General features: G+C 37.9%; 1 pseudogene; it reads left to right on the top strand.

The window, feature by feature from the left end:
• The first annotated feature begins 7,479 nt into the window (after positions 1-7,479).
• LOC112128861 (U6 spliceosomal RNA) lies at positions 7,480-7,573 on the top strand (annotated as a pseudogene).
• Positions 7,574-27,219: the final 19,646 nt, after the last annotated feature.

Raw genomic sequence — 27,219 nt, 5'->3', positions numbered from 1 at the left:
TGAGTGTGCCAAACAGCCCATGTAAATGCAGCTTGGAGGGTCAAAACTGGGCATTTCCTGATAACCTCAAGTAATTCTGTATTATTCTGTTACCAAATGGAAGGGTTAGTGATTTGGACAAGACTGAGCTGGTTGAGGCCTTCCCAAGCCCCACCCGCACTCTCACTTTTGACGTTTAAGAAACTTAGGTTTTATCTGATATGAAATTTGAAAATATCAAACAGCTTTGAGAAAATAAGTCTCATTAACCAGATTTTAAAATGAAAATCTCATTCTGGCAACTCTGTGAAGCAACTCTATGATACCAATTTTCATCAGGTAAATCATTATAAATATTATTTCCCAATCCAGACTTGTTTTTGCACTTTATGATAACTTTGGTTGAACAGTAGATTTACATTTTCAAAGACTTCAGTTTATCGATTTCTGCCAATTATCTTTGAATTCCACATATTGATGGAAAATAGAAGAAATTAACTTTGAGCATAATTTATCATTACTTCTCAGAACACTCCAGAAACTCTACATGTGTGAGCCTCAAGATGATTTCTTTGACAGGCAAGAGAACACTTTTCATCTTCAGCTGTATGTTTGCATTACTGGCAGTCTTTCCTGACCCCTATATAATATCCAATTAGCCTATCATACTCTCTGATAATTTTTTTCCTTCAGATTACTTGCCACCATTTATAATCATATAAGTAAGTTCTCTTTGGTTAATTATGTCTCACTCCTCAAGATTAGAAACCAAATCTGTTAGTGTTCACCATTTGATTCCCGGTGCTTTGACAGTAACGCTTACAGGGCGAGTACTTAATACATCTTTTTTGAATGAAAGCATTTCCCAGACTTGAGACATTCTGTCTTCATCTGTATTATGCAAAAACCCTGTGCTAGGGACTGATTCTCCAATGTTGCTATAATTTGGCTATCCCCTATATCAGCTCACAGCAACAGAAAGATTCATAATTTGCAAGAAATAGCATCTCCAGCTTTGATCGAAGGCCCACCATGAACTCTTTATGAGGTTCCAGCTGTGGCTACAATGACTATAAAAAATCAACGGCTCTTTCTACACAGCGAACCCTAGAAGGGTGATTTGTGGTTACAGCAGTTAATTGCAAGTTTGTGGTTATTGAGTAATCACAATACGTTCTCAGCCCTAACTTATTCCCTCAATATTTTTCATTTTTCTATGACATTTCTTCAAGGTATTATCTTGTTTTTATCAAATTTAAGGCACTGAAAATGTTGTCAAGGTTTTTTATCATGACTGCCTCAGGCCACGTTGGAATGTCTACCATCCATCTGAAAGCCATAGCACAGAGGGTTTTCACACTTGGATTCCACCCACCATGCCCCTGATGTCTGCCTGTTGCAGGTTTCCCCAAGTATATCATTTGTGCCCTCCTCCCTTCCATCTGGTCAGAGTTCAGGTTGGAAGTAAGATGCCAGAGACGAACATTGAGGTGAAGCATCAGGCATGTAGTGTGCAATGGTTTTATAATAAAGAAACTTTTTTTTTTGAGATGGAGTCTCACTCTGTCACCCAGACTGCAGTGCAGTGGCACGATCTCCACTCACTGCAACCTCCGCCTCCCGGGTTCAAGCAATTCTCTGCCTCAGCCTCCTGAGTAGCTGAGATTATAGGCACTTGCCACCATGCCCAGCTAATTTTTTTGCATTTTTAGTAGACAGGGTTTCACCATCTTGGCCAGGTTGGTCTTGAACTCCTGACCTCGTGATCCACCTGCCTCAGCCTCCAAAAGTGCTGAGATTACAGGTGTGAGCCACCATGCCCGGCTAAGAAATCTTTATAATGAAGAAAAAACTGGCATGGAAATTACATAAAATAAAGACAGTTAGTAGAATTCCTAAAGATGAAAATCTATTCTTTATATAAAAAGGCAACACTGAAGATAAACAATTAGTCTTCATTTTAGAATGTCATGTTCCTAGAAAGGAGCCTCAATAATGGAAGGTAGAAATATGCAGGAAGGGACCTGAACATCACTCAATTTAAAAACAACCATTAAAACATAGACAAAGGGGATGAGATCAAATGTCAGAAATCAAATAATCTGTGGAGAGACATAAAAAGTTGCATGGATTTGTTGCATAAACTGAGAAAAATGCAAAAATTCACTTGCAGATAATTAATTCATTCTAAGTTTCCTCCAAGCCTGATTCACTGGAGATCTCAGGAAGCTACTGCAAAGTCACTCTTTTACTCTATCACTCATCCTTCAACAGTCTTCTGAGTATCTACTAAGTAACTTACAAACTATCGGTTTCTCACTACCTCTCTCCTTATGACTCCATACTCATTCCACGCCTTAACATCCACATCTTGTGTATTTTGCATCATTTCCTATCATCCGCATCATTCCCTGACAACATAGAAGCTCTCCATTGTCCTCAAGACTGTCATTGAGCACACCATAGTGCACGTTCAATTATTCTTTGGCTGTTGTTGCCCTCAGTGTCTGGTTGGATAATCACATAACTGCAATACAAGAATAATGAAGTATATGGAAGTGTGAAAGAAAAGACAGTCTCTTTTGAGACCAGCAGTTTCTTCTGGAGGACTGAGCCACAGCTCTTCCTTTGTCACTAAATTATTTGCCAATATAGACATCTCATTTTCCCAATGAGGTGCTTTGCCTGTAGAAGGCATGTATGAGTTCGTTCTCACATTACCATGAAGAAATACCCGAGACTGGGTAATTTATAAAGAAAAGAAGTTTAATTGACTCACAGTTCTGCATGGCTGGGGAGGCCTCAGGAAACTTACAAGGGACACAGAGCCAAACCATATCAAAGCACAAGATAGTCTTCCTTCCCTCACTTGGGCTGAGAATCTCAGAATGTTCTTTATAAGGCTGCAGTGCTGGCTTTACTCTACCAATGGGAAGTATTTAGGTGAAATTCCTGGTCAGTCTCCCAGAAACATATTGTAAAAGGGAAAAAGAAAAGACCCTCCATCACATACCTTGGTTAAACAGAGGGGAGAAATATTTAAAGAGTTCCAGGAGATAAAAGACTTTTTGTTTTTCTTTTAGAAATAGGGTCTTGCTGTGTTGTGCAGTGGCTATTCACAGGCATGATCACGGTACACTACAGCCTCAAACACCCAGGCTCAAGCAACCCTCCTGTCAGCTTCTTGAATAGCTGGTACTATAGGACATACCACCTCACTCAGCTGAGAAAAAAAAAAATTAATGGCATGATGTCCAAGGAAATTATCTTGTTTTAATTTATGAGAAGATTCTCTCTTACCTTTTAACTTCCAGCCTGAGACAAAGGAAGAAGTATCAAAAATTGTACTTTCCCACTTTGTCCTATCCAGACTCCTATAAAAGCAGAGCCTGAAGCAAGGATAAAAATGATAACAATTTGTTTGGGAGGTACAAACCCAGGGCAATGATAGTGAGGAAAAAGAATGAGTCAAGTAAAGATGCCATGCAATTTGGTGTGTTATAGTACCATAGCTGCCCACTACTTCACAACAAGCTGCTAAGAGACAAGGCAAGTTGCTTAGCAAGCTCGGACATTCAGCATGTGGGACTTACTTCTCTAGAACAATTTCAAGGAGTGTCACAGGAAAGAATAGCATTCAGTGTCTGAAACAAAAAGCTAAGTTTATTGCTCGCTAGGCAAGGGAGAACAATACTTGTAAAATACTGCCTCTGAACCAAGAAAGAACTGATCTTATACAGGATTCGGGAAATGTGAAATCTAGAAATTAGTGGTCTCTCAGAAGTGAGCTTTCGAGGATTTTCCACTATGTAAGTATGAACACTGGAATGAGGTTGTAGCTGATTGGTTCAGCTACATCTCTCCTCTCGGCTGCCACTCAGGAAGCCAGGTTTCATGCCTCACAGTATGCTGTTTCATCCAAGTCCAAACATGGACTAGCAACCTGGTATAGATGGAGCACCAACTGAGAGGAAGAGAAAAGAAAGAAATAGTACTGCTTGTTTAGTCATGGAACATTAAGTTAGCAGATGACTTAGAGAACCTGGCCCTGGACCGTGAAGACTAAGGCACAAACCTTTCTTGATGAGGGGACCAAAGTGGGGGTTATCTATAGGGAATAATATCCCAGAATTACTAGGAATCTCAGTTCCTCTTCTTTCTCAGTTTTCCTTCAAAAATGAATGGAACTCTTGGCCCCAAACTACTATCCCCACACTGCCCTCCATAAATGTCTGATTCTGATTTTACCTAAAACATGAAGAAGCCAAAGGCTTTTCACTGTGCAACTCATGAGAGACCATTACAATGATCCCTCTTGCCAGGGATTTACCACACCTGGACCCACTGCATAACAGTAATTTTGCAGGTTTGCCCTATCAGGGAAGAAGTAGAGCTTGGTTTCCATGCCCTGGTGATCTCCCCTGAACAAGAGAACCCCAGGTCTCCAAACACCGGAACACATGTCAGAGTAGAGCATCTGGTCCAGGGAGCTGTGATTAAAGGTAGAAAAAGACCTGATAGCGCTGCTAACTCTCCCCATCTCTGATCTAGCTCTGCTTCTTTCTTTAGTCTATTCACATCCTCTCTCTTCAATCTCGAAACATTTCCCTAACAGCATTCCACTGGGGACCACTTACAAATTTAAGCCTGATCAAGGAAGAGAGCTGGTAGTAGAATACCAGAATCACAGGCTTGTGTGAAAAGCAGCCTGGAGAGAAGGGCTTTCATGCATTCTTGGGGGAAAGATGGAAACCTCGGTCTTCTTACTAGAGGAGGGATGGATTAAATGGTTTCTGTAGGTTTTACAAACATTGTTTAGTAGGGTAAGGAAATTTATTTCCATTTTTGTTTACTAAAAGGGTATTTTTGTTATGAGGAGATGTTAAATTTTATCAAAAGCTCTTAAGTTTATTGAGCTGATTTTAGGATTGTTCTCTTAAATATGTGTGGCAAATTATGTTAATTGATCTAAAGTTAAATGAGATCTGCGTTCTTAGATCTGCAAACTAACTTGCTCATGATGTATCAACCTTTTTGTATATTGGTGGACTAATTTTGAGAGTTAATACTTTGTGTAGGGCTTTGATTCAGTGAATCATGAATGAGATTGACCTATGAATTTCCTTCCTTATTCTCTTCTTTGTATCAAGGTGATGCCAACATTATAAATTGAGATGGGTAGTGTTCCTTTTTCTCTTCTCTGAAAAAGTTTTTAGAATAATAAAAATCTTTCTTCAGTTTCAGTAGAAATTAACAGTAAAGTCATCTAGGTCAGTTCTCTATGTAGAAAAATTTTTGACTACTGGCACAATTTCTTTGATTGTTCTAGTATTACCCAACTTTGCAATTTCTTTTTAAGTCCATGTTAGGTGGTGATATTTCTATTTTGTTTAAAATTTCAAATTTATTAGCACAAATGTTTTCATAATATTCTTGGCTTACCTTTTAATGGTCCACAGCATTTGTAAACGTATTCTATTCTGAGTTCCTGATATTAAACATTTGTGCCTTCTCTCTTTTTTCTTAGTTTCTCCAAAGGTTTGTTAACTTTATTAGTCTTTTCAAATAGTTAATCTCTGCTGTATTAAATCTCTCTATTGTATGTTTGCCTGTTATTTTATTAACTTCTGCTGTCTCTTATTATTTCTTCCTCCTACTTTATTGAGTTTATCTCACTTATTAATCTCTAAGTCCCTGAGATAAGTGATCAGTTCAATAATTTCAGTTGGTTGTGATTTATGAGTTTTAAGACTAAAAAATATCCTCTACCTGCTATTGCTGCATTCCACAATTTTAATAAGTGCTATTATTCTTATTCAGTTCTAAACTTTTCATTTTTAGTAAATTTTATTTGGATTTATGCATTATTTAAAAGTTTATTTCTCTTTTTCTAATATCGAGTTTTTATAGTTATGTTATTGATTTCTTGTTTGATTATGCTGTGACTAGACAACATTTGAAAAAAATACATCTTTGAAATTTCTCAAGAGTTGCTTTACAGCCCAGTAAGTGATTGATTTTGGCCAAGTTTTTTAGCAAACTTACAAAAATACATATTCTGCAGTGGGGAACTTACAAAAATATATATTCTGCAGTGGGTGGGCACAGTGTTCTAGAACTCTTAGGTCTAGTTTATTAAATGACCTGTTTAAATCATCTTTATAGTGCCAATTCCTGAGATACTGATAGATTTATTTCTTCTTGGAATTCTTTCAATTTTTGTTTGTCAATTTTATCTGGTATTAATGCAACTATAATGGTTTTCTTTTGGTTACTATAAATATAGCAAACATGGTTCCTTTCTTTTACTTTCAACTTTTAAAAATCTGTTGCACTGCACACATATTTATGTTTTGTTTTTATAACTTGTCTGATATTCTTTGACTTTTAACTGGAGTATCTATAATGTTTACATTTAATATAGCTATTAATATATTTGGTGTTTGTTTGTTTGTTTTTGTTTGTTTGAGAAAGGGTCTTGCTCTGTCACCCAAGTAGGGTACAGTAGCATGATCATAGCTCACTGCAACCTTAAACTCCTGAGCATAAGTGATCCTCCCATCTCAGTCTCCCTAGTAGCTAGGACTACAGACATGTGCCACCATGCCTGGCTAATGTTTTGTTGTTGTTGTTGTTTGTTTGTTTGTTTGTTTCTTGTAGAGACAGAATCTTTCTACGTTGCCAAGCTGGTCTCAAACTCCTGGCCACAAGTGATCCTCCCACCTCAGCCTCCCCAAGAGCTAGGATTATGTCTGTAAGCCACCGCACCAAGCCTGGTATGTTTGCTTTTAAATCTACACTTAATTTATACTTCCTATTTGCCTCATCTGTTCTATTGGGGATGAGGGGGTTGTTGTTGTTTTAAGACTTTTTTAGAGCAGTTTTAGGTTCACAGAAAAATTGAGAGGAAGATGCATAGATTTCTCATATACCCGCTGACTCCACACATGCATAGCCTCCCCCAATATCAACATTCTCCTTCTGAGTAATACATTTGCTACAATTGATGAGCCTACACTGGCAGAACATAATCACTCAAAACCCATAGTTTACATTAGGGTTCACTCCTGGTGTTATACATTCTATGGGTTTGCACAAATGTATAATGATGTGTATTCATCATTACAGTATCATACAGAATAGTTTCACTGCTGTAAAAGTCCTCTGTGATCCAACTATTTATCTCTCCCCACTCACAACCCCTGGCAACCACTGAACGTTTTACAGTTTCCATACTTTCGCCTTTTCCAGAATGTCATATAGTTGGACTAATACAGTATGTGGGCTTTTCAGATTGGCTTTTTTCATGTAACGATATGCATTTAAAGTCCTCCATGGCTCTTAATGGCTTGATAATTTATTGTTTTCTTTCTCTCTTTCATTCTCTTCTCTCTTACCTTTTCTTGGACATGTTACTTTTTACCTTTCCTTTCCTCCCTTCCACTAATATGAAAGTTATATACCCTGTTTATATTAATTTAGTGGTTACGTAAAAATACAGTGCTCACTTCAGCAGTACATATACTAAAATTGGAACAATAAATGGTGCCTGCACAAGAATGATATGCAAACTCATGAAGTGTTTCATATTTTTAAAGGTATTTTGAAATAACCCAGTCAGACAAAATAAAAATTAAAATGAATGAAAAAAGCACATGTGACATATAGGATACCATTAAGTGAAAAAAATATTTGCATTGTGGGAATTAGACAAGAGATGGCAAAAGGCATAGAAATATATTAAATGAAATAATAGCTGAAACTTCCCAAGTCTTAGAAGAAATATACACATCCAAATACAGGAGGCTCAAGATTCCCAAATATATTCAACCCAAACATATATGTTTGGGGCAAATTATTGAAATTTCAAAAGTCAAAATCAAAGAGAGAATTCTAAAAACAGCAAGGGGAAATCATCAAGTCGTGTATAAGGGAATCCCCATCAGACTAACAGTGGATTTTTCAGCAGAAACCTTACAGGCCAGGAGAAAATAGGATGATATATTCAAAGTACTGAAGAAAAGAAAAAAAACTTCCCATCAAGAGTACTATACCCAGAAAAGCTTTCTTCCAAAATGAAAGAGAAATAAAGTCTTTCCCAGACAAACACAAACTGGGAGAATTCATCACCACTAGACTGGCTCTACAAGAAATGCTCGAGGGAGGCCTATATCTGGAAACAAAAGGATAATATATACCACCATGAAAACACATGAAAGTATAAAAGTCACTAGTAGAGCAGACACACAAATGAGAAAGACAAAGGAATCAAATGTTATGTCTATAGGAGACCACCAAACTGCAAATATAAATAATTAGAGAATTATAAAAGAACAAAGGATATACAAAACAATCAGAAGACAATTTTTTAAGTGATTGAAGTAAGTTCTCATCTATCAATAACAACCTTGAATGTGAATGTTTTAAATTCCCTCAATTAAAGTATATAGACTAGCTGAACAGACTTTAAAAAAAGACCCAGGCCAAGCACAGTAGTTCACACCTGTAATCCCAGCACTTTGGGAGGCCAAGGCAGGCGGATCACTTGAGGTCAGGAGCTCGAGACCAGCCTGGCCAACATGGCAAAACCCTGTCTCTATTAAAAATATGAAAATTAGCCAGGTGTGGTGGTACGCAGCTGTAATCCCAGCTATTCTGGTGGCTGAGGCATGAGAATCCCTTGAACTCAGGAGGCAGAGGTTGCAGTAATCCGACATTACACCACTGCACTCCAGCCTGGGCGACAGAGTAAGACTCTGTCTCAAAAGGAAAAAAAACAAGAGAGAGAGAGAGATCCTATTCTATACTGCCTGCAAGAAACTCATCACCAGTGTTGTGTTGTTTTCTTTGTAAAGATCCTTCATCTCCTTGCTTAAATTTATACCTAGTTGTTTTTTTGTTGTTGTTGTTTTTGGTTTTTTGTTTTGTTTTGTTTTGTTTTTGTTGTTTTGGATAGCTATTACAAATGAGTTGCTTTCTTGATTCCTTTTTCAGCTATTTTGTTATTGGTGTATAGAAACAGTACTGATTTTTGTATGTTGATTTCATAGCCTGCAATTTTACTGAATTTGTTTATCCATTCTAGCAGATTTTTGGTAGAGTCTTTAGGTTCTTTAATATATTCGATCATGTCATCTGCAAAGAGGGACAATTTGTCTTTCTCTTTTCCAACTTGGATGTCTTTTATTTTCTTCTCTTGCCTGATTGCTCTGGCTAGGATTTCCAGTACTATGTTAAATAAGAGTTTTGAAAGTGGATATCCTTATCTTGTTACAGTTCTTAGAGAATATCTCCAGTATGATATCAGCTATGTGTTTGTCATATATAGCCTTTATTGTGTTAAGCTATGTTTCTTCTATGCCTAATTTGTTGATGGTTTTTATCAGAAAGGAATGTTGAATTTTATCAATGCCTTTTCTGTATCTGTTGAGATGATCATATGGTTTTTGTGCTTCATTCTGTGGATGTGATATATCGCATTTATTTATTGTGCATGTTGAACTATGTTTGCATTACAGGGATAAATCTCACTTGATCATGGTGCATTATCTTTTTGATGTGATGTTAGATTCAATTTTCCAGTATTTTTTAGGAGTCTTGTATTTATGTTCATCAGTTATTGATCTATAGTTTTCTTTTTCACTTGTGACCTTGCCTCATTTTTGTATCAGGATAAGCTAGCCTCATAGAATAAATTAGAAAGAACTTAGTCTTCTTCAATATTTTGGAATAGTTTGAGAAGCATTTGTGTTATTTCTTCTTTAAAAGAAAAATCAACCTAAGTGTTCACCAATGGATGGATGGATAAACTGTTATATATATATACACAATGGGATATTATTTCATCCACAAACAAGAATAAAATCCTATCATTTGCAGCAACATGGATGAGCCTAGAGGACATTATGTTAAGTGAAATAAGCCAGTTACAGAAAGACAAATGTTGCATGTTCCCACTTACATGTGGGAGCTAAAAAAGTTGATCTCATGGAGGTAGAGAGTAAAATGGTGATTACCGGAGGCTAGGATAAAGAGAGGTTGGTTAATCCTACAGAAATACAGTAAAATATTAGGAATAATTTCTACTGTATGAGCACAATAGAGTGACTATAGTTATCAATAATTTATTTTATATTTCAAAATAACTAGAAAGAAAGATTTGGAATGTTGTCAACACAAAGAAGTGATAAATGTTTGAGGTGATTATAGTGATCAATTACCCTGATTTGATCTTTATATATTGTATGCATGGATCAAAATATTACATGTACTCCATAAATATATACAATTATTATGTATCAATAAACAAACTAGACACATAGGCCAGTGGAACAGAATAGAGAACCCCAAATTAAATATACAAATCTAGAGCCAACTGATTTTCAGCAAAGGCACCAAGAACATACACTGAGAAAAGGACATCCCCTTCAATAAATGATGCCGGGAAATCTGGATATCCATATGCAGAAGAATGAAACTAGACCCCTATCTCTCAAAAATCAAAGGAAAGTGGATTAAAGACTTAAATGAAAGACCAAAAACTATAAAACTACTAGAACAATACATAGGGAAATCTCTTCAGGGCATTGGTCTAGTCAAAGACTTTATGGGTAGGACTTCAAAAGCACAAGCAATAAAAAACTAGACAATGGGACTATATCAAACTACAAAGCTTTTACACAGCAAAGAAAACAATCAAGAGAGAAAAGGCAACCTATAGAATGGAAGGAAATATTTGCAAACTATGCATCCAATAAGGAACAAATGTCCAGTATATACAAGCAACTCAACAGCAAAAAAAGAAAAACTAATAATTTGATGTTTTAAATGTGCAAGGTATCTGAATAGACATTTTTCATGATAAAAGACATACAAGTGGCCAATACATGTATTTAAAAATGCTCAGCATCACTAGCCATCAGGGAAATGCAAATCAAAACTACAATGAGATGTCATCTCACCTTACTTAGAATGGCTATTATCAAAAAGACAAAAAATAACAAATGCTGGCAAGGATGAGGGAAAAGGAAACTTTTACATACTGTTAGTGGGAATGTAAGTTAGTACAACCATTATGGAAAACAGTATGGAGGTTTCTAAATAAAACTAAAAATAGAAGTACTATAAGGTCCTGCAATCCCACTATGGGGTATGTATCCAATGGAAAGGAAATCAGTATATCAAAAGGATACCTGTACCCTCAAGTTTATCACAGCACTATTTTCTTTCTTGCTTGCTTGCTTTCTTGCTTTCTTGCTTTTCTTACTTTCTTGCTTTCTTGCTTGCTTTCTTGCTTTCTCCTTCTTTCCTTCCTTTATTTTTAAATTTCAATAGCTTTAGGGGTACAAGTGGTTTTTGGTTACATGGATGAATTGCATACTAATGAAGTCAGATTTTAGTGTACCAGTCACTCAAGTAATGTACTTTGTACCCAATATAGTTTTTTATCTATCACTCAACTGCCATCCTCCCCTCTTCTGAGTCTCCAATGTCCATTGTACCACTCTTTACGCCTTTGTGTACCCATAGTTTAACTCCCACTTGTAAGTGAAAATATATGGTATTTGGCTTTCCATTCCTAAGTTACTTCACTTGGAAAAATGGCCTCCAATTCCATCCAACTTGCTGCAAAAGACATTATTTCATTCCTTTTATGGATGAGTGGTGTTTCATAGTGTATATACACCACAGTTTATTTATACAATCATGGTCCAATGGGCACTTAGGTTTGTTCTATGTTTCTGCAATTGTGAATTGTGCTGCAATAAACATATGTGTGCATGTGTCTTTTTCATACAATGACTTCTTTTCCTTTGGGTAGATACCCAGTAGTGGGATTGCTAAGTCAAATGGTAGAACTGCTTTTAGTTCTTTGAGGAATCTTCATACTGTTTTCCATAGAGTGTACTAATTTACCTTCCCACCAGCAGTGTATAAGCATTCCCCTTTCATCACATCCATGCTAACATCTGCTATATTTTGACATTTTAATAACGGCAATTCTATCTGGGGTAAGGTGGTATCAAGTTGTGGTTTTAATTTGCATTTCCTTCCTGGTTAATGATGTTGAGAATTTTTTCATATGTTTGTTGGCCATTTTTATATCTTCTTTAGAGAAAGGTCTGTTCATGTCATTTGCCCACTTTTTGATAGGATTATTTGTTTTTTTCTTGCTGATTTGTTTGAATTCCTTGTAGATTCTGGATATTAGTCCTTTGTCAGATGCATAGTTTGCAAATATTTTCTCCCATTCTGTTCACTGTAATGATTATTTCTTTTGCTGTGTGGAGGCTCTTTAGTTTAATTAGATTCGATTTCTTTATATTTGTTTTTGTTGCATTTGCTTTTGGGGTCTTAGTCATAAATTATTTGCCTAGGCCAATGTCCAGAAGAGTTTTCCCTAGGTTTTCTTCTAGAATTTTTATGATTTCAAGTCTTAGATTTAAGTCTGTAATCCACCTTGAGTTGATTTTTGTATATGGTCAGAGATAGGGATCCAGTTTCATTTTTCCACATGTGATTAGCCAGTTTTCCCAGCACCATTTATTGAATAGGCTGTCCTTTCCCCAGTTCGTGTTTTTGTATGCTTTCTCGAAGATAAGTTGATTGTAAGTATTTGGCTTAATTTCTGGATTCTCTATGTGGTTCCATTGCTCTATGTACCTACTTTTATACCAGTACTCTGCTGTTTTGGTTACTATATCCTTGTAATATAACATGAAATCAGGTAATGTGATGCTTCCAGACTTGTTATTTTTGCTTAGGATTGTTTTGGCTATTCAGGCTCTTTTTTGGTTTCGTATGAATTTTAATTTTTTTTCTAATTTTATGAAAAACAATATTGGTATTTTTATAGGAATTGCATTGTATCTGTAGATTGCCTTGGGCAGTATGGTCATTTTAATGATATTGATTCTTCCAATTCATGAGCATGAGATGTATTTCCATTTGTTTGTGTCATCTATGATTTCCTTCAGCAGTGTTCTATACTTCTCCTCACAGAAATATTTCACATACTTGGTTAAGTATATTCTTAGATAGTTGGGTTTTTTTTTTCTTGCAGGCATCATAAAAGGGACCAAGTTCTTCATTTGATTCAACTTTGTCATTGTTGGTGTATAGCAGTGCTACTCATTTGTGTACATTGATTTTGCAACCTGAGACTTTTTAAATTCATTTACCAAATCTTGGAGTCTTTTGTAGGAATTTTTAGGGTTTTCTAGGCATGCAATAACACCACTGGCAAACACAGATAGTTTGACTTCCTCTTTTCCAATTTGGATGCCCTTTTATTTCTTTCTCTTGCCACATTGCTCTGGCTAGGACTTCCAGTACTATGTTGAATAGAAGTGGTGAAAGTAGGCATCCTTGTCTTCTTCCAGTTCTTAGGGGGAATGCTTTCAACTTTTTCCCATTCAGTATGAGATGGCTGTGGGTATGCCATATATGGCTTTTATTATTTTGAAGTATGTTCTTTCTATGCCTAGTTTGTTGAGAGTTTTATCATAAAGCAATGCTGGATTTTATCAAATGCTTTTTCTGTGTTGATTGAAATGATTGTGTAGTTTTTGTATTTGATTATGTTTATGTGATGAATCACATTTATTGACTTGAGTATGTTGAACCATTCCTGCATCCCTGGGATGAAACTCACTTGATCATAATGAATTATCTTTTTTATTTTCTGTTGGATTTAGTTTGCTAATATTTTGTTGAGAATTTTTACATCTATATTAATCAGGGATATTGGTCTGTAGTTTTCTTTTTTTGTTGTTATGTCCTTTCATGGCTTTGGTATCAGGGTGATACTGGCTTCATAGAATAGTTTGGGGTGATTCCCTCTTCTCAATCTTTTGGAATAGTTTCAGTAGGATTGGATTTTTTTTTGAATGGCTGGTAGAATTCAGCTGTGAATCCACTGGCTCTGAGTTTTTTTGTTGTTTTTGTTGTTGTTGGCAATTTTTTTATTACTGATTCAATTTCACCACTTGTTATTGGTCTGTTCAGAATTTCTATTTATTCCTGATTCAAGCGAGGAGGGTTGTATGTTTCCAGATATTTATCTATTTCCTCTAGACGTGTACACAGAGGTGTTCATAGCAATCTCGAATGACCTTTTCTATTTCTGTGGTGTTGGTTGTAATGTCTCTATTTTCATTTCAAATTGAGCTTATTTGAATCTTCACTCTTCTTTTCTTGGTTAGTCTAGCTAACGATCTATCGATTTTGTTTATCTTTTCAAAGAACCAACTTTTTGTTTCATTGACCTTTTGTATGGATTTTTGGTTTCAATTTCATTTAGTTCTGCTCTGATCTTTGCTATTTATTTTCTTCTGCTAGCTTTGGGTTTGATTTTTTCTTGTTTCTCTAGTTCCTTGAAGTGTAACGTTAGGTTGTCAACTTGTTACTTTCAGACTTTTGGATAAAACCATTTAGTGCTATAACTTTCTTCTTAGCACTGCTTCTGCTGTATCCCACAGATTTTGATGAATTGTGTCACATTATCATTCATTTAAAATAATCTTTTAATTTCCATCTTGATTTCATTGTTAACTCCAAAATTATTCAGGAGAAGATTGTTTAATTTCCATGTATTTGTACAGTTTTGAGGATTCCTTTTTGGAATTGATTTCTAGTTTTTATTCCAATGTGGTCTGAGAAGATACGTGATATGATTTTGATGGTTTTTAATTTATTGAGACATGTTTTGTGGCCTACCATATGGCCTATCTTGGAGGATGTTCCATGTGCTGATGAAAAGAATGTATATGCTGTAGCTCTTGGGGAAAATGTTCTGTAAATATCTGTTAGGTCCATTTGTTCTAGAGTGCAATTTAAGTCCAGTGTCTTTTGGTTGACTTTCTGTCTTGATGTTCTGTCTAGTGCTATCAGCGGAGTGTTGAAGTCCCCCACTATTATTGTGTTGCTGTTATCTCTTTTCTTGGGTCTAGTAGCAATTGTTTTATGAACGTGGGAGCTCCAGAGTTAGGTGCATATATATTTAAGATTGTAATATCTTCTTGTTGGATTGATCCTTTTATCATTATATAATGACCTTCTTTGTCTTTTTTTTACTGTTGTTGTTTAAAAGTCTCTTTTATCTGATATAAGAATGGTTACTCCTGCTCAGTTTTGATTTTCATTTGCATGGAATATCTTTTTCCACCCCTTTGCCTTGAGTCTATAAGAATCCTTATGTGTTATATGTATCCCTGGAAGACAGAAGATATTTGGTTTGTAATTTTTTTTATCCATTATGCCATCTATATCTTTTAAGTAGAGCATTTAGACCATTTACATTCAGTGTTAATATTGAGATGTGAAGTACTGTCCTCACCATCATATTGATTGTTACCTAGTTACTTTCTTTTCTTCATGGTGTTATTGTTTTTTGTTTTTTACTTTAAGTTCTGGGATACACATCCAGAGCATGCAGATTTGTTACATAGGTATACATGTCCCATGGTGGTTTGCTGCACCCATCAACCTGTCACCTACATTAGGTATTTATCCTAATGCTATCCCTCCCTTAGATCCCCACCCACTGACAGGCCCTGGTGTGTGATTTTCCCCTCCCTGTGTCCATGTGTTGTCATTGTTCAACTCCCACTTAAGTGTGAGAACATGTGGTATTTAGTTTTCTGTTCCTGTGTTAGTTTGCTGAAAATGATGGTTTCCAGCTTCATCCATGTCCCTGCAAAGGACATGAACTCATCATTCTTTATGGCTGCATAGTATTCCATGGTGTATATGTGCCACATTTTCTTTATCCAGTCTATCTTTGATGGCATTTGGATTGATTCTAAGTCTTTGCTATTGTGAATAGTGCTGCAATAAAGATACATGTGCATGTCTTTATAGTAGAATGATGTATAATCCTTTGGGTATATACCCAGTAATGGGATTGCTGGGTCAAATGGTATTTTTGGTCCTAGATCCTTGAGGAATCACCACACTGTCTTCCACAATGGTTGAACTACTTTACACTCCCACCAACAGTGTAAAAGCATTCCTATTTCTCCACATCCTCTCCAGCATCTGCTGTTTCCTGACTTTTTAATGATCACCATTCTAACTGGCATGAGATGGTATCTCATTGTGGTTTTGATTTGCATTTTTCTAATGAACAGTGATGATGAGTTTTTTTTCATATGTTTGTTGGCCACTTAAATGTCTTCTTTTGGGAAGTGTCTGTTCATATCCTTTGCCCAATTTTTGATGGGATTGTTTGTTTTTTTCTTGTAAATTTGTTTAACTTCCTTGTAGTTTCTGGATATCAGCCTTTTGTCAGATGGATAGATAGCAAAAATTTTCTCCCATTCTGTAGGTTGCCTGTTCACTCTGATGATATTTAATAAATGATGTTGGGAAAACTGGCTAGCCATATGCAGAAAACTGAAACTGGACCACTTCCTTACACCTTATACAAAAATTAACTCAAGATGGATTAAAGACTTAAACGTTAAGTCCTAAAACCATAATAACCCTAGAAGAAAACCTAGGCAATACCATTTAGGACATAGGCATGGGCAAAGACTTCATGACTAAAACACCACAAGCAATGGCAACAAAAGCCAAAATTGACAAATGGGATCTAATTAAACTAAAGAGCTTCTGCACAGCGAAAGAAACTATCATCAGCATGAACAAGTGTTATTGTTTTATAGACCCTGTGAGTTTTATACTTTCAAAAGGTTCTATTCTGATGCATATCAACCTTTCATTTAAAGATTTAGAATTCCTTTTGGCGTTGCTTTTAGGGCTGGGCTTGTAGTAACAAATTCCCTTAGCATTTGCTTGTCTAAAAAATATTGTATTTCTCCTTCATTTATAAAACATAATTTTGCTGGATACAAAACTCTTGGCTGACAGTTATTCTGTTTAAGGAGGCTAAAGATAGGACCCCAGTCCCTTCTAGCTTGTAAGGTTTCTGCTGAGAAGTCTGATAGGTTTTCCTTTATAGGTTACCTGATGCCTTTGTCTCACTGCTCTTAAAAATATTTCCTTCCCATTAAGTTTAGATAGCCTGAGAACTATATGCCTTTGTAATGTCCTTTTTGTAATAAATCTCCCAGAAGTTCTTTGGATTTCTTGTATTTGGATGACTAAATCTCTAGCAAGGCCATAGAAGTTTTCTTCAATTATTTCTTCAAATAAATTTCCCAAACTTTTTGCATTTCCTTCTCCCTCAGGAACAACAGCCATTCTTAGGTTTAGCCATTTTACATAATCCCATATTTATTGTAGACTTTGTTCATTTCTTTGAATTTTTTTATTTATTTTTGTCTGATTAGGTCAATTTTAAAGCCTTGTCTTTTAAATTTTTTCTTCTGCTTGGTTTAGCCTATTGTTAAAACATTCCACTGCATTTTGTAATTCCACTGCATTTTGTAATTCTCTAAATATATTTTTCATTTCCAGAAGTTCCAACTGGTTTTTCCTTAAAATAGCTACCTCTTTAGAAAATTTTTCACTCATATTCTAAATTGTTATTTTCATTTCTTTATATTGGTTTTCACCTTTCTCTTGTATCTCCCTGAGTAACTTAATAATCAACTTTTTCAATTCTTTATCTAGTATTTCAAAGAATTTTTTTTTTTTTTGAGGTGGAGTCTCACTCTGTCACCCAGGCTGGAGTGCAGTGGTGTGATCTCAGCTCACTGCAACCCCTGCCTCCCAGGTTCAAGCAATCCTCCTTCCTCAGCCTCCTGAGTAGCTGGGACTAGAGGTGCAAGCCACCATACCCGGCTAATTTCTCTTTCTTTTTCTTTTTTTTTTTTTTTTTTGTATTTTTAGTAGAGATGGAGTCTCACCATGTCGGCCAGGCTGGTGGTATTTCAAAGATTTCATCTTGGTTTGGATCCATTTCTGGAGAGTTGCTGTGATCTTTTGAAGTTGTTATAGAACCCTGTTCTGTCACATTGCCAGAATTACTTTTCTGTGTTGTCTTCTCTTTTGGGTAGACTATTTCTTCTAATTATTTTTGAATTTATTTCTGGCTCACTTTTTATTTGACTGTGTTTTTTGTTGTTGTTTGTTTTTTTCCCCCTTGAGGATGTGACTTTAATGTTTATAAGTTATTGTAACTTAATTTGGCTCTGGGTGCTTTCAGGGGTGAAAATTCTGTATGAGCTCCTTGGTTATAGAGACTCTTCATATGTTGGCTTCCTCAGATGCTGGTTACAGTAGCAATGTGCTTGGTGTGTGAGCAAATTTACTGTCTCCTGTGGAGTTGGAATGGGAGAGGTCTCTTGAAGTTTATCTCATTCCCCAGTGGTGTTCACTCATTTATTTCTTTATTTATTTACCCAGTATTTTATTCACTGGGTTGAACAGTTCAGGCTTCAGGCCAGTAAGAGGTGGCCACAGGCAAAAACTGGCTGTGGCTAAAGCTGGTAGGTAAATGCAATAACCAATGGTGGGCCGAAGTACCAGCCTTCACAGAGGTGGCTAGGGGAGTGCTCAGTGAAACTCACTGAGGTCTTTTCAGGTGGAAGGGAGGGACCCACCTTAGATCCCCTCACAGGCCAGCAGGAAAGCAATCTGTCTCCCAGTCACATTCCTGACCCAGTGTTCTAGCTATTCAGATCAGACAGGCACCTCTTTTCTTTCTTTTTTTTTTCTTTCACTTTTAAGTTAAGGGGTAGATGTGCAGGATGTGCAGATTTGTTACATAGGTAAACATGTGTCAGGTGGGTTGGTTGTAAAGATTATTTCATCACCCAGGTATTAAGCCTAGTATCCGCCAGTTATTTTTCCTGCTCCTCTCCCTCCTCCCACCCTCTACCCTTTGAAAGGCCCCAATGAGTGTTGTTCCCCTCCGTGTGTCTGTGTGTTCTCATCATTTAGCTTGCACTCATAAGTGAGAATAAGCAGTTATCGGTTTCCTGTTCCTGCGTTAGTTTGCTAAGGATAATGGCCTCCAGCTCCATCCATGTCCCATAAAGGACATGATCTCGTTGTTTTTACGACTGTGTACTATTCCATGGTGTATATCTACCACACTTTCTTTATCCAGTCTATCACTGACAGGCATTTGGGCTGATCCCTGTCTTTGCTATTGTAAATAGTGCAATAAACATACACACGTCTGTGTCTTTATAATAGAACAATTTATATTCCTTTGGGTATATACCCAGTAATGGGATTGCTGGATGAAATGGTAGTTCTGACTTTAGGTCTTTGAGAAGTTGCCATACTGTCTTCCACAATGGTTGAACTAATTTACACTCCCACCAAAAGTGTAAAAGCGATCCTTTTTCTGCACAACCTCGCTAGCATCTGTTATTTTTGACTTTTTAGTAATAGCCATTCTGACTGGTGTGAAGTGGTATCTCATTGTGGTTTGATTTGCATTTCTCTGATGATCAGTGATGTTGAGTTTTTATTCATATGATTGTTGGCAGCATGTATGTCTTCTTTTGAGAAGTGTGTGTTTATATACTCTGCCTACTTTTTAATGGGGTGGTTTAGGGGTTTTTTGTAAATTTGTTTAAGTTCCTTACAGACACTGGATGTTAGACCTTCAGACAGACACGTCTTTTCAGCTGCAAGAATGTAGAGATGAATTGTGACTCTACCTCTTATACAAGCCTGAGCCTGGAGGGCACTTGTCCTGTGGGAATGCAGTCACCTGAAGTGTCCCAGAAAGGCTGTCTACAGGTGCACTCGTGCTGAGTTCCTTTGTGAGAAATCCCAGCTGCATCAGCAGCAGTGCATGAGGGAGAGAAGTCCTCTTCTCCAAGACCCTTCACAAGCCCCAGGGCTGCCTGACTGTTGAGGTAGAGCCACAGACTTTCCCCACTGAGCCCAGCACTGCACCTGTCTCTCTGCTGAAAGAAACTTCCCACAAGTGTAAAGTTCTGAGACTCAAAGCCTGCCATCTGGATTCCTTTGTCCCACAGGGTGCTCCCTTGATGTGTGCACTCCTGCTTACCCTAGGAGTAGGAGTCCCTGAGTGCCAGACTACTATGATTGCTGCTGCTGCTCTGGATCTGGCCACCCAGTGGGGCTGCTACATTCCAGGCTGGTGCTAGGGAATGTCTGCAAAGGGTCCAGTGATGTGACTCATCCTCAAGTCTCCCAGCAGTGGGTACCAGCACCAGCTCTGATGGGGCTGGCAGAGGAGTAATGTAAACTCTGTGATATTCTTTGGTTACAAATAGCCTTAGTGTGTTGGCTTTCTCTAATTTCAGTTTTAGTAGTAATGATCTGGTCACGTGAACAGACTCAAGACCTCCTGGTTAGCCAGGGTGATGCAGGCAATGGTGGTAGCTGTAGTCATGCAAAAGTTTTCTCCTTCCCGGTGCTGTGTTATTCTGCCTACAGATGTTTTAATGGACTATGTTGATTGGCCTATACCAGGAGGTGCAGTTGGTGCAAAAGAGCACTGACTGCAGTAGTAGTGGTGGAATTTGTGCTTGGCTTATGTGACCAGGAGAGGTACTCTGGTGTCTCAAGCAATGGGCAGGTTGATAACGCTCCCAAAAGTTTCTGTCTTTTGTGTTAAGCTACCAGGGTGGGTAAAAAGGCAAACCAGGTCGGGGCTGAGTCAGGCAAGTTCACGCTCTGTCTATCCACATGCAGGTGCAATCAGTGGCCCCAGTGGGGATCAGAGGGCAATTCTCTGGATGCTGGGATAATGTTCCAGGGAGGAGTGCAGTTGCCCCTGCTGCACGGAAGAGTCCACACAGGAAGTGGGGAGTACAGGTGGCGGTAAGCCCCACTCAGCTCCTATGCACTCGGCAATGGTCTCAGACCCACAGTGTTCCACTGGCAGCGGCTAGCTAGGTTGCAAGCAGGCTGCGTTCAGAGCTCAAAACTGTCCCAGGCCATAAGCCTTCTCTGGCTGCCAAGACAAAAACTGCTCAGGCCATGCCCCTCCTGGTCTGCTAGCGAAGCAGGGCCACCCAGCTCCTACACCTGTGGGCACAGCACACTTCCCACTTGCCCCTCAGTTCTGGTCAAGGAGGTCCATCCCTAATAGAGATTATATTGTGAATCTGAGTTGGGAGCTTCTCACTTCTCTCAGCCCATGACCACCGCCTGAGCTAGCTGGCTGACTTCTGCATGGTCCTCTGTGAGGTAGGATCAGGAATGGCTTCCCTGTGTCCCCAGTAGAGTCTGGGAGTGCAAGCAAAGCACATCCTGAAGCTGATCCTTCTCATATACTCCCCTCAGCTCATTAAATCAGCTCCAGCACTGGGTAGGGTTAAGGTCTTCCGCATGGCCTAGATTGCCAGGTTCCCCAGTGGGAGTGCATATCCCAGAGGCAGTTTCTCTTCCTTTCACACTCTGAGGACTCAGAGTTTTCTGCCTGGCTCATGGTGTAAGCTGCAGTTTGCCACTTCTTTCAAAGGGTCTGTGGTTTCTTTCCATTTTCCTCTTAAGCTCCTGTGTTGCTTCCTGGAAAAAAAGTTCACAGCGTGAATCTCTACACACTATTTTGTCTTTCCAAATAAGAGAGGCATGCTAACAATGACTTCAATCTACCATCTTGGAAAAGAAAACTATCACAGCACTATTCACAATAGCCAAGATATGAAATCATTTAAGTGACTATCAACAGATGAATGGCTAAAGAAAATGTAGTATACAGACACAATGGAGTACTATTCAGCCATGAAAAGAAGAAAATCCTGTCATTTGCAGCAACATGGATGGAACTGGAGGTCATTATGCTAAGTGAAATAATTCAGGCACAGAAACATAAATACCACTTTCTAACTCATATATAGGAACTAAAAAAAATTGAGGTCATAGGCCGGGCACGGTGGCTTAGGCCTGTAATCCCAGCACTTTGGGAGGCCGAGGCAGGCGGATCACCTGATGTCAGGAGTTCAAAACCAGCCTGGCCAACATGGTGAAACCCTGTCTCTACTAAAAATACAAAAATTAGCCAGGTGCGGTGGTGGGCACCTGTAATCCCAGCTACTCAGGAGGCTGAGGCAAGAGAATCGCTTGGACCCAGGAGGCAGAGGTTGCAGTGACCCGAGATCATGCCATTGCACTCCAGCCTGGGCGACACAGTAAGACTCCATCTAAAAAAAAAAAAAAAAAAAAAAAAAGAGGTCATAGAAGTAGAGAGTAGAATTGTGGAAGTAGAGAGTAGGATTATTAGAAGCTGAGAAAGGGATGGAGGAAGGGAAGGAGAGGTTGGCTAATGGATTCAAGTTACAGTTAGATAAGAGGAATGAGTTCTACTGCTCTATAGCACTGTAGAGTGAATATAGGTAACAATAATTTACAGTATATTTTCAAAGAACTAGAAGAGAGGATTTTGAAGGTTCCCAACCAAAAAAATAATAAATGTTTCAGGTGATGGATATGCTACTTATCCTGATTTTATCATTATACATTGTATATATGTATTTGAAATATCACTCTGTGTCCCATAAATATGAACAATTATTACATGTAAACTAAAAATAAAAGGCAAAATTACAGCATATTTTGTTAAACCCATCAAAACTAAATTTAATCAATAATTTACCCTCCTCCCTGACAATACAAGAAACTTAGGACTTTAACCTCATTTATCATCTCCCAACATTTTTGTATTTTAATTCTGTACTGTTTTTTTAAATGCCAATAGGAATTGTGATTATAATCCTATATAAAAAGTGTTCATTTTCCTTTAGCAGTTTCTAGTTACTAGACTAGTTTTGTTTTTTGTGTGTTGTACTCTAATTTATTCTGATTGTTCTTTCAGTTGATAATTCTGTTTTCTGTTGGTCTTCAATCTGCAAGAAAACATATTCACTTAGTGTTTAATTTTATTTCACTTTTTATTTTTGGAAGATCTATTTAGTTCTTTATCATATCTACTATGACACTTCATGTCGTCTTAGTCCCTCCAATTATCTTCAAGTTTGTATGAAATATGTGCCAGGTAATTTCAAAATCTCAAGCAGAATATCTTAATGATCTTGGCCACTTTCATAATAAGGGGAGAGTAGTTGACTTCACACCTTCTGAAAATACTTCTGAGATAAATGTACCAAGATCATGCTTGGAAAGGGAAATGAAGTGATCAAAACGAACAAAAATATACAACAACTAAACAGACAAACACATACACATATATATGAACATGCATATACGTATCACACACATATACACATGTGTTGTGTGTTTGTAATTATATATAAAATGAATATAGACAATTATGTATATTTCAGTATGTCTACGTATAAATACATATGTAAAGATAAGTAAAGATATGTAAAGATATGTGTAAATAGATATGTAAAAATAGAGATATAGGTTTAAGTATACAGAATATAGATAAATATAGATATAAGATTTCAAAAAGCTACCTTAACACTTACATAATCCATTTGAAGAAAGGATTCTATAGTTAAAAACATTTTAAAACCTGTATTGTAGCCCACATCCTCTTTTGATAGGTGATGGTAAGAGGCCCAGAAATTGGCAATCGAATCCCAGATCAGATCTCTTCCAGCTGAGAGACAAATGCTCACAGCTGCAAGGTCTTAAAAGATCTTATGCGCATGCTCATGATAACCTCCCAGTTGCCCTGAGATGTTTTCCAGCCACTGTTGCAACAACTCCCTGGAGAGAAAGTACACGGGCTCACCAGAACAGCCATTCCCAAGAGAACTCTAACTGTGAGGGCACTTTGCTTTGCTGAGTTGAAATTGCCAACTTAGAAGTAGCTTCCTCACTTCTTTTTTGTTTGTTTGTTTTCCTTTTTATTTATTTATTTATTTATTTATTATTATACTTTAGGTTTTAGGGTACATGTGTGCAATGTGCAGGTTAGTTACATATGTATACATGTGCCATGCTGGTGCGGTGCACCCACTAACTCGTCATCTAGCATTAGGTATATCTCCCAATGCTATCCCTCCCCCCTCCCCCCACCCCACAACAGTCCCCAGAGTGTGATGTTCCCCTTCCTATGTCCATGTGTTCTCATTGTTCAATTCCCACCTATGAATGAGAATATGCGGTGTTTGATTTTTTGTTCTTGCGATAGTTTACTGAGAATGATGATTTCCAATTTCATCCATGTCCCTACAAAGGACATGAACTCATCATTTTTTATGGCTGCATAGTATTCCATGGTGTATATGTGCCACTTTTTCTTAATCCAGTCTCTCATTGTTGGACATTTGGGTTGGTTCCAAGTCTTTGCTATTGTGAATAGTGCCGCAATAAACATACGTGTGCATGTGTCTTTATAGCAGCATGATTTATAGTCCTTTGGGTATATACCCAGTAATGGGATGGCTGGGTCAAATGGTATTTCTAGTTCTAGATCCCTGAGGAATCGCCACACTGACTTCCACAATGGTTGAACTAGTTTACAGTCCCACCAACAGTGTAAAAGTGTTCCTATTTCTCCACATCCTCTCCAGCACCTGTTGTTTCCTGACTTTTTAATGATTGCCATTCTAACTGGTGTGAGATGGTATCTCATTGTGGTTTTGATTTGCATTTCTCTGATGGCTAGTGATGGTGAGCATTTTTTCATGTGTTTTTTGGCTGCATAAATGTCTTCTTTTGAGAAGTGTCTGTTCATGTCTTTCGCCCACTTTTTGATGGGGTTGTTTGTTTTTTTCTTGTAAATTTGTTTGAGTTCATTGTAGATTCTGGATATTAGCCCTTTGTCAGATGAGTAGGTTGCAAAAATTTTCTCCCATTTTGTAGGTTGCCTGTTCACTCTGATGATAGTTTCTTTTGCTGTGCAGAAGCTCTTGAGTTTAATTAGATCCCATTTGTCAATTTTGGCTTTTGTTGCCATTGCTTTTGGTGTTTTAGACATGAAGTCCTTGCCCATGCCTATGTCCTGAATGGTAATGCCTAGGTTTTCTTCTAGGGTTTTTATGGTTTTAGGTCTAACGTTTAAGTCTTTAATCCATCTTGAATTGATTTTTGTATAAGGTGTAAGGAAGGGATCCAGTTTCAGCTTTCTACGCATGGCTAGCCAGTTTTCCCAGCACCATTTATTAAATAGGGAATCCTTCCCCACTTCTAAGACTGATAGGAAAGTTTGCAGCTCTCCAGGCATGTAGTGTGTGTGTGTATGTGTGTACACTTTTTGTAACCATGTGACGTGACCTGGGGCACATCACTTAATATCTCTGAGTCTTTCATTTTAAAATGTGATCAGGGTTAACTGCCATACAGCATGTACAGAATGCAATGAGATAACATATATAAACCCCCTTTTATACACTTTGTAACACAGTAAGATAGGGATTCATATTAATGCCCTTTCTGTCCCTCTTCCTTGATTTCTCCTTCACCAGAGTCATGCTCAAAACAACTAATTCTGCTACCAAATGAGAACCTCAGATTATTAGAAGCTAGCTATGAGTTGCCTATAACCCAGCTCACCTTTTCCCAACATGAGTCAGCTGGAAGTCCATTCCACAGTAAAGATGCTCTCTTCTTGGATACACAGTGGAGCCCAGGGTGGACACCATCTTTGGACAAGACTTTCTTCCCCTGTGAGGACTGAGCCAAAAGTGAAATTTCTGGAGAGAAAGAGGTTAAGCCAAAGGACACAAGCTAATCCCACTAATTCCAGTCTCCCTTATTTCCTCAGTAGTTTTAGAGTACCACTTATGAACAGTGTGCAGGTACTTAAGATTCTCATAGCCTCACAGCCAGTCTTAGCATATGATGCCAAGAGGGGCTAGATATCAAACTCCTCAAAGCCTCATGGTTGGAGCTCAATGCCTTGGTTAATTAAGCATCATTCAGCAACAGCCTCAATCTTTCAGGCTTAGAAATCTGAGACAAGATAACATAAAAAAAGTCTAGTTTTGCAATCACATATTGGAAGTTCTGGCAAATGATTCAGCATAGAGAATACAGAGAGAATAATATAGTCATTGGTTCCACAATCAGTCACCCTGCCACAGTTCCACTGGTACAATGCTCTGAGAGGCCCTGTAGGTTTCTACAATACTTGATTTCCCATTGGCAGATTTTGAATTGCTGGCTGGAATGATCCAGATATTCTGCTTTTCTCAGGTATGTTTCTCATGTTGTTCTTGAGTTTCTAATCAGAAACAGAAAAACCAGAAAGCAGAGTGTGTCCACAAGTAGATGTCATACCATGGTCTGGAGAACAGATAGGGGATATAACATAAGAATGCTTAAGCATGAATTTGTTTCCAAACACAATAACTTATTATTATACTTGCCCCGAACTTTGAGATAGAGAGAAAAAGAGAAAGACCCACCAACTTTGCAATCATATGCTAAAGGTTCTAGCGAATGATTCTGCAGCATTCTTTTTACCTACACTAAACCAAACCCTTTGCCATATCCCATGCAGACATGGTAAAAAAAAAAAAAAAATGCACAGCATGAGCCTGTAAACAAGATACTTAAGACAGAGTCCATCACTCCAGAACATTAGGGTGTGAACTTCAGACTCTGTGGAAACAAGATGCTTTGGGAAAGGGCAGTGGTCTTGGTGGGCAAAGATCCTGGGAATGTAAAAACCCCCAGGTTATGGGGATGTGGGGTGGGTCTTGAGAGTGACCCAAGGTCACATCAAAGGTGACATCACAGCCCAGAACATTGCTGTCTTTCGACTTGCTCCAACCCGGAAGTGCAGTCCATGCCAATTTACTTTTCTGAGTCTGTATTGTCACACTTGCTCCTGGTTTGGTGGAGGTGGGCGCACTGTTCTCACTCAAACCCACTTCTACTCCCCCTTCTTCTGTAGGCCTCTTTTCATCCACACCAGACATTTACCTACTCCAGAGTCTTATTGGATTGTCCCCAACCCAACATCAAGACCTTGTTCTTCTCCATCCTCTTTTCGTTTGTGATGGTGGCTGGGCAATGATAAGAATAGGCAATAAGGGAAAATTAAAGGGTGTTCTAGTAGATACTCAAACTCCAGAAAAATAATAGATGTATGTCGTCCTAGAAACACTTTTCTCTACCCATCTCTGCCCTCTTCCCAATCCTTACTACCACAGAGGCAAAATGGAAGTACCACATTCTCCACTCTAATACGTTACCTAAGTTCTTCTTCCCTGACAGATTTTTTATCTCAAATTATTTTTGATTTTATGTACATATCCCAGGAATTTTGACTAGCATCCTATCCTAATAGGAATGCAGAGACAACTTTTAACTGAGACAAGAATTTCTTCTCTACAGGTCAAGTGAGGTGGCTCATGCCTGCAATCCAAGTACTTTAGGAGGCCAAAGTGTGTAGATCACTTGGGGCCAGGAGTTCAAGACCAG

Source organism: Pongo abelii, chromosome 15 (genome assembly GCF_028885655.2).
Source record: "Pongo abelii isolate AG06213 chromosome 15, NHGRI_mPonAbe1-v2.0_pri, whole genome shotgun sequence".
Classification (NCBI taxonomy): domain Eukaryota; kingdom Metazoa; phylum Chordata; class Mammalia; order Primates; family Hominidae; genus Pongo; species Pongo abelii.
The sequence above is the reverse complement of the archived record's forward strand: the minus strand, read 5'-3'. Positions and strand labels throughout refer to the sequence as shown.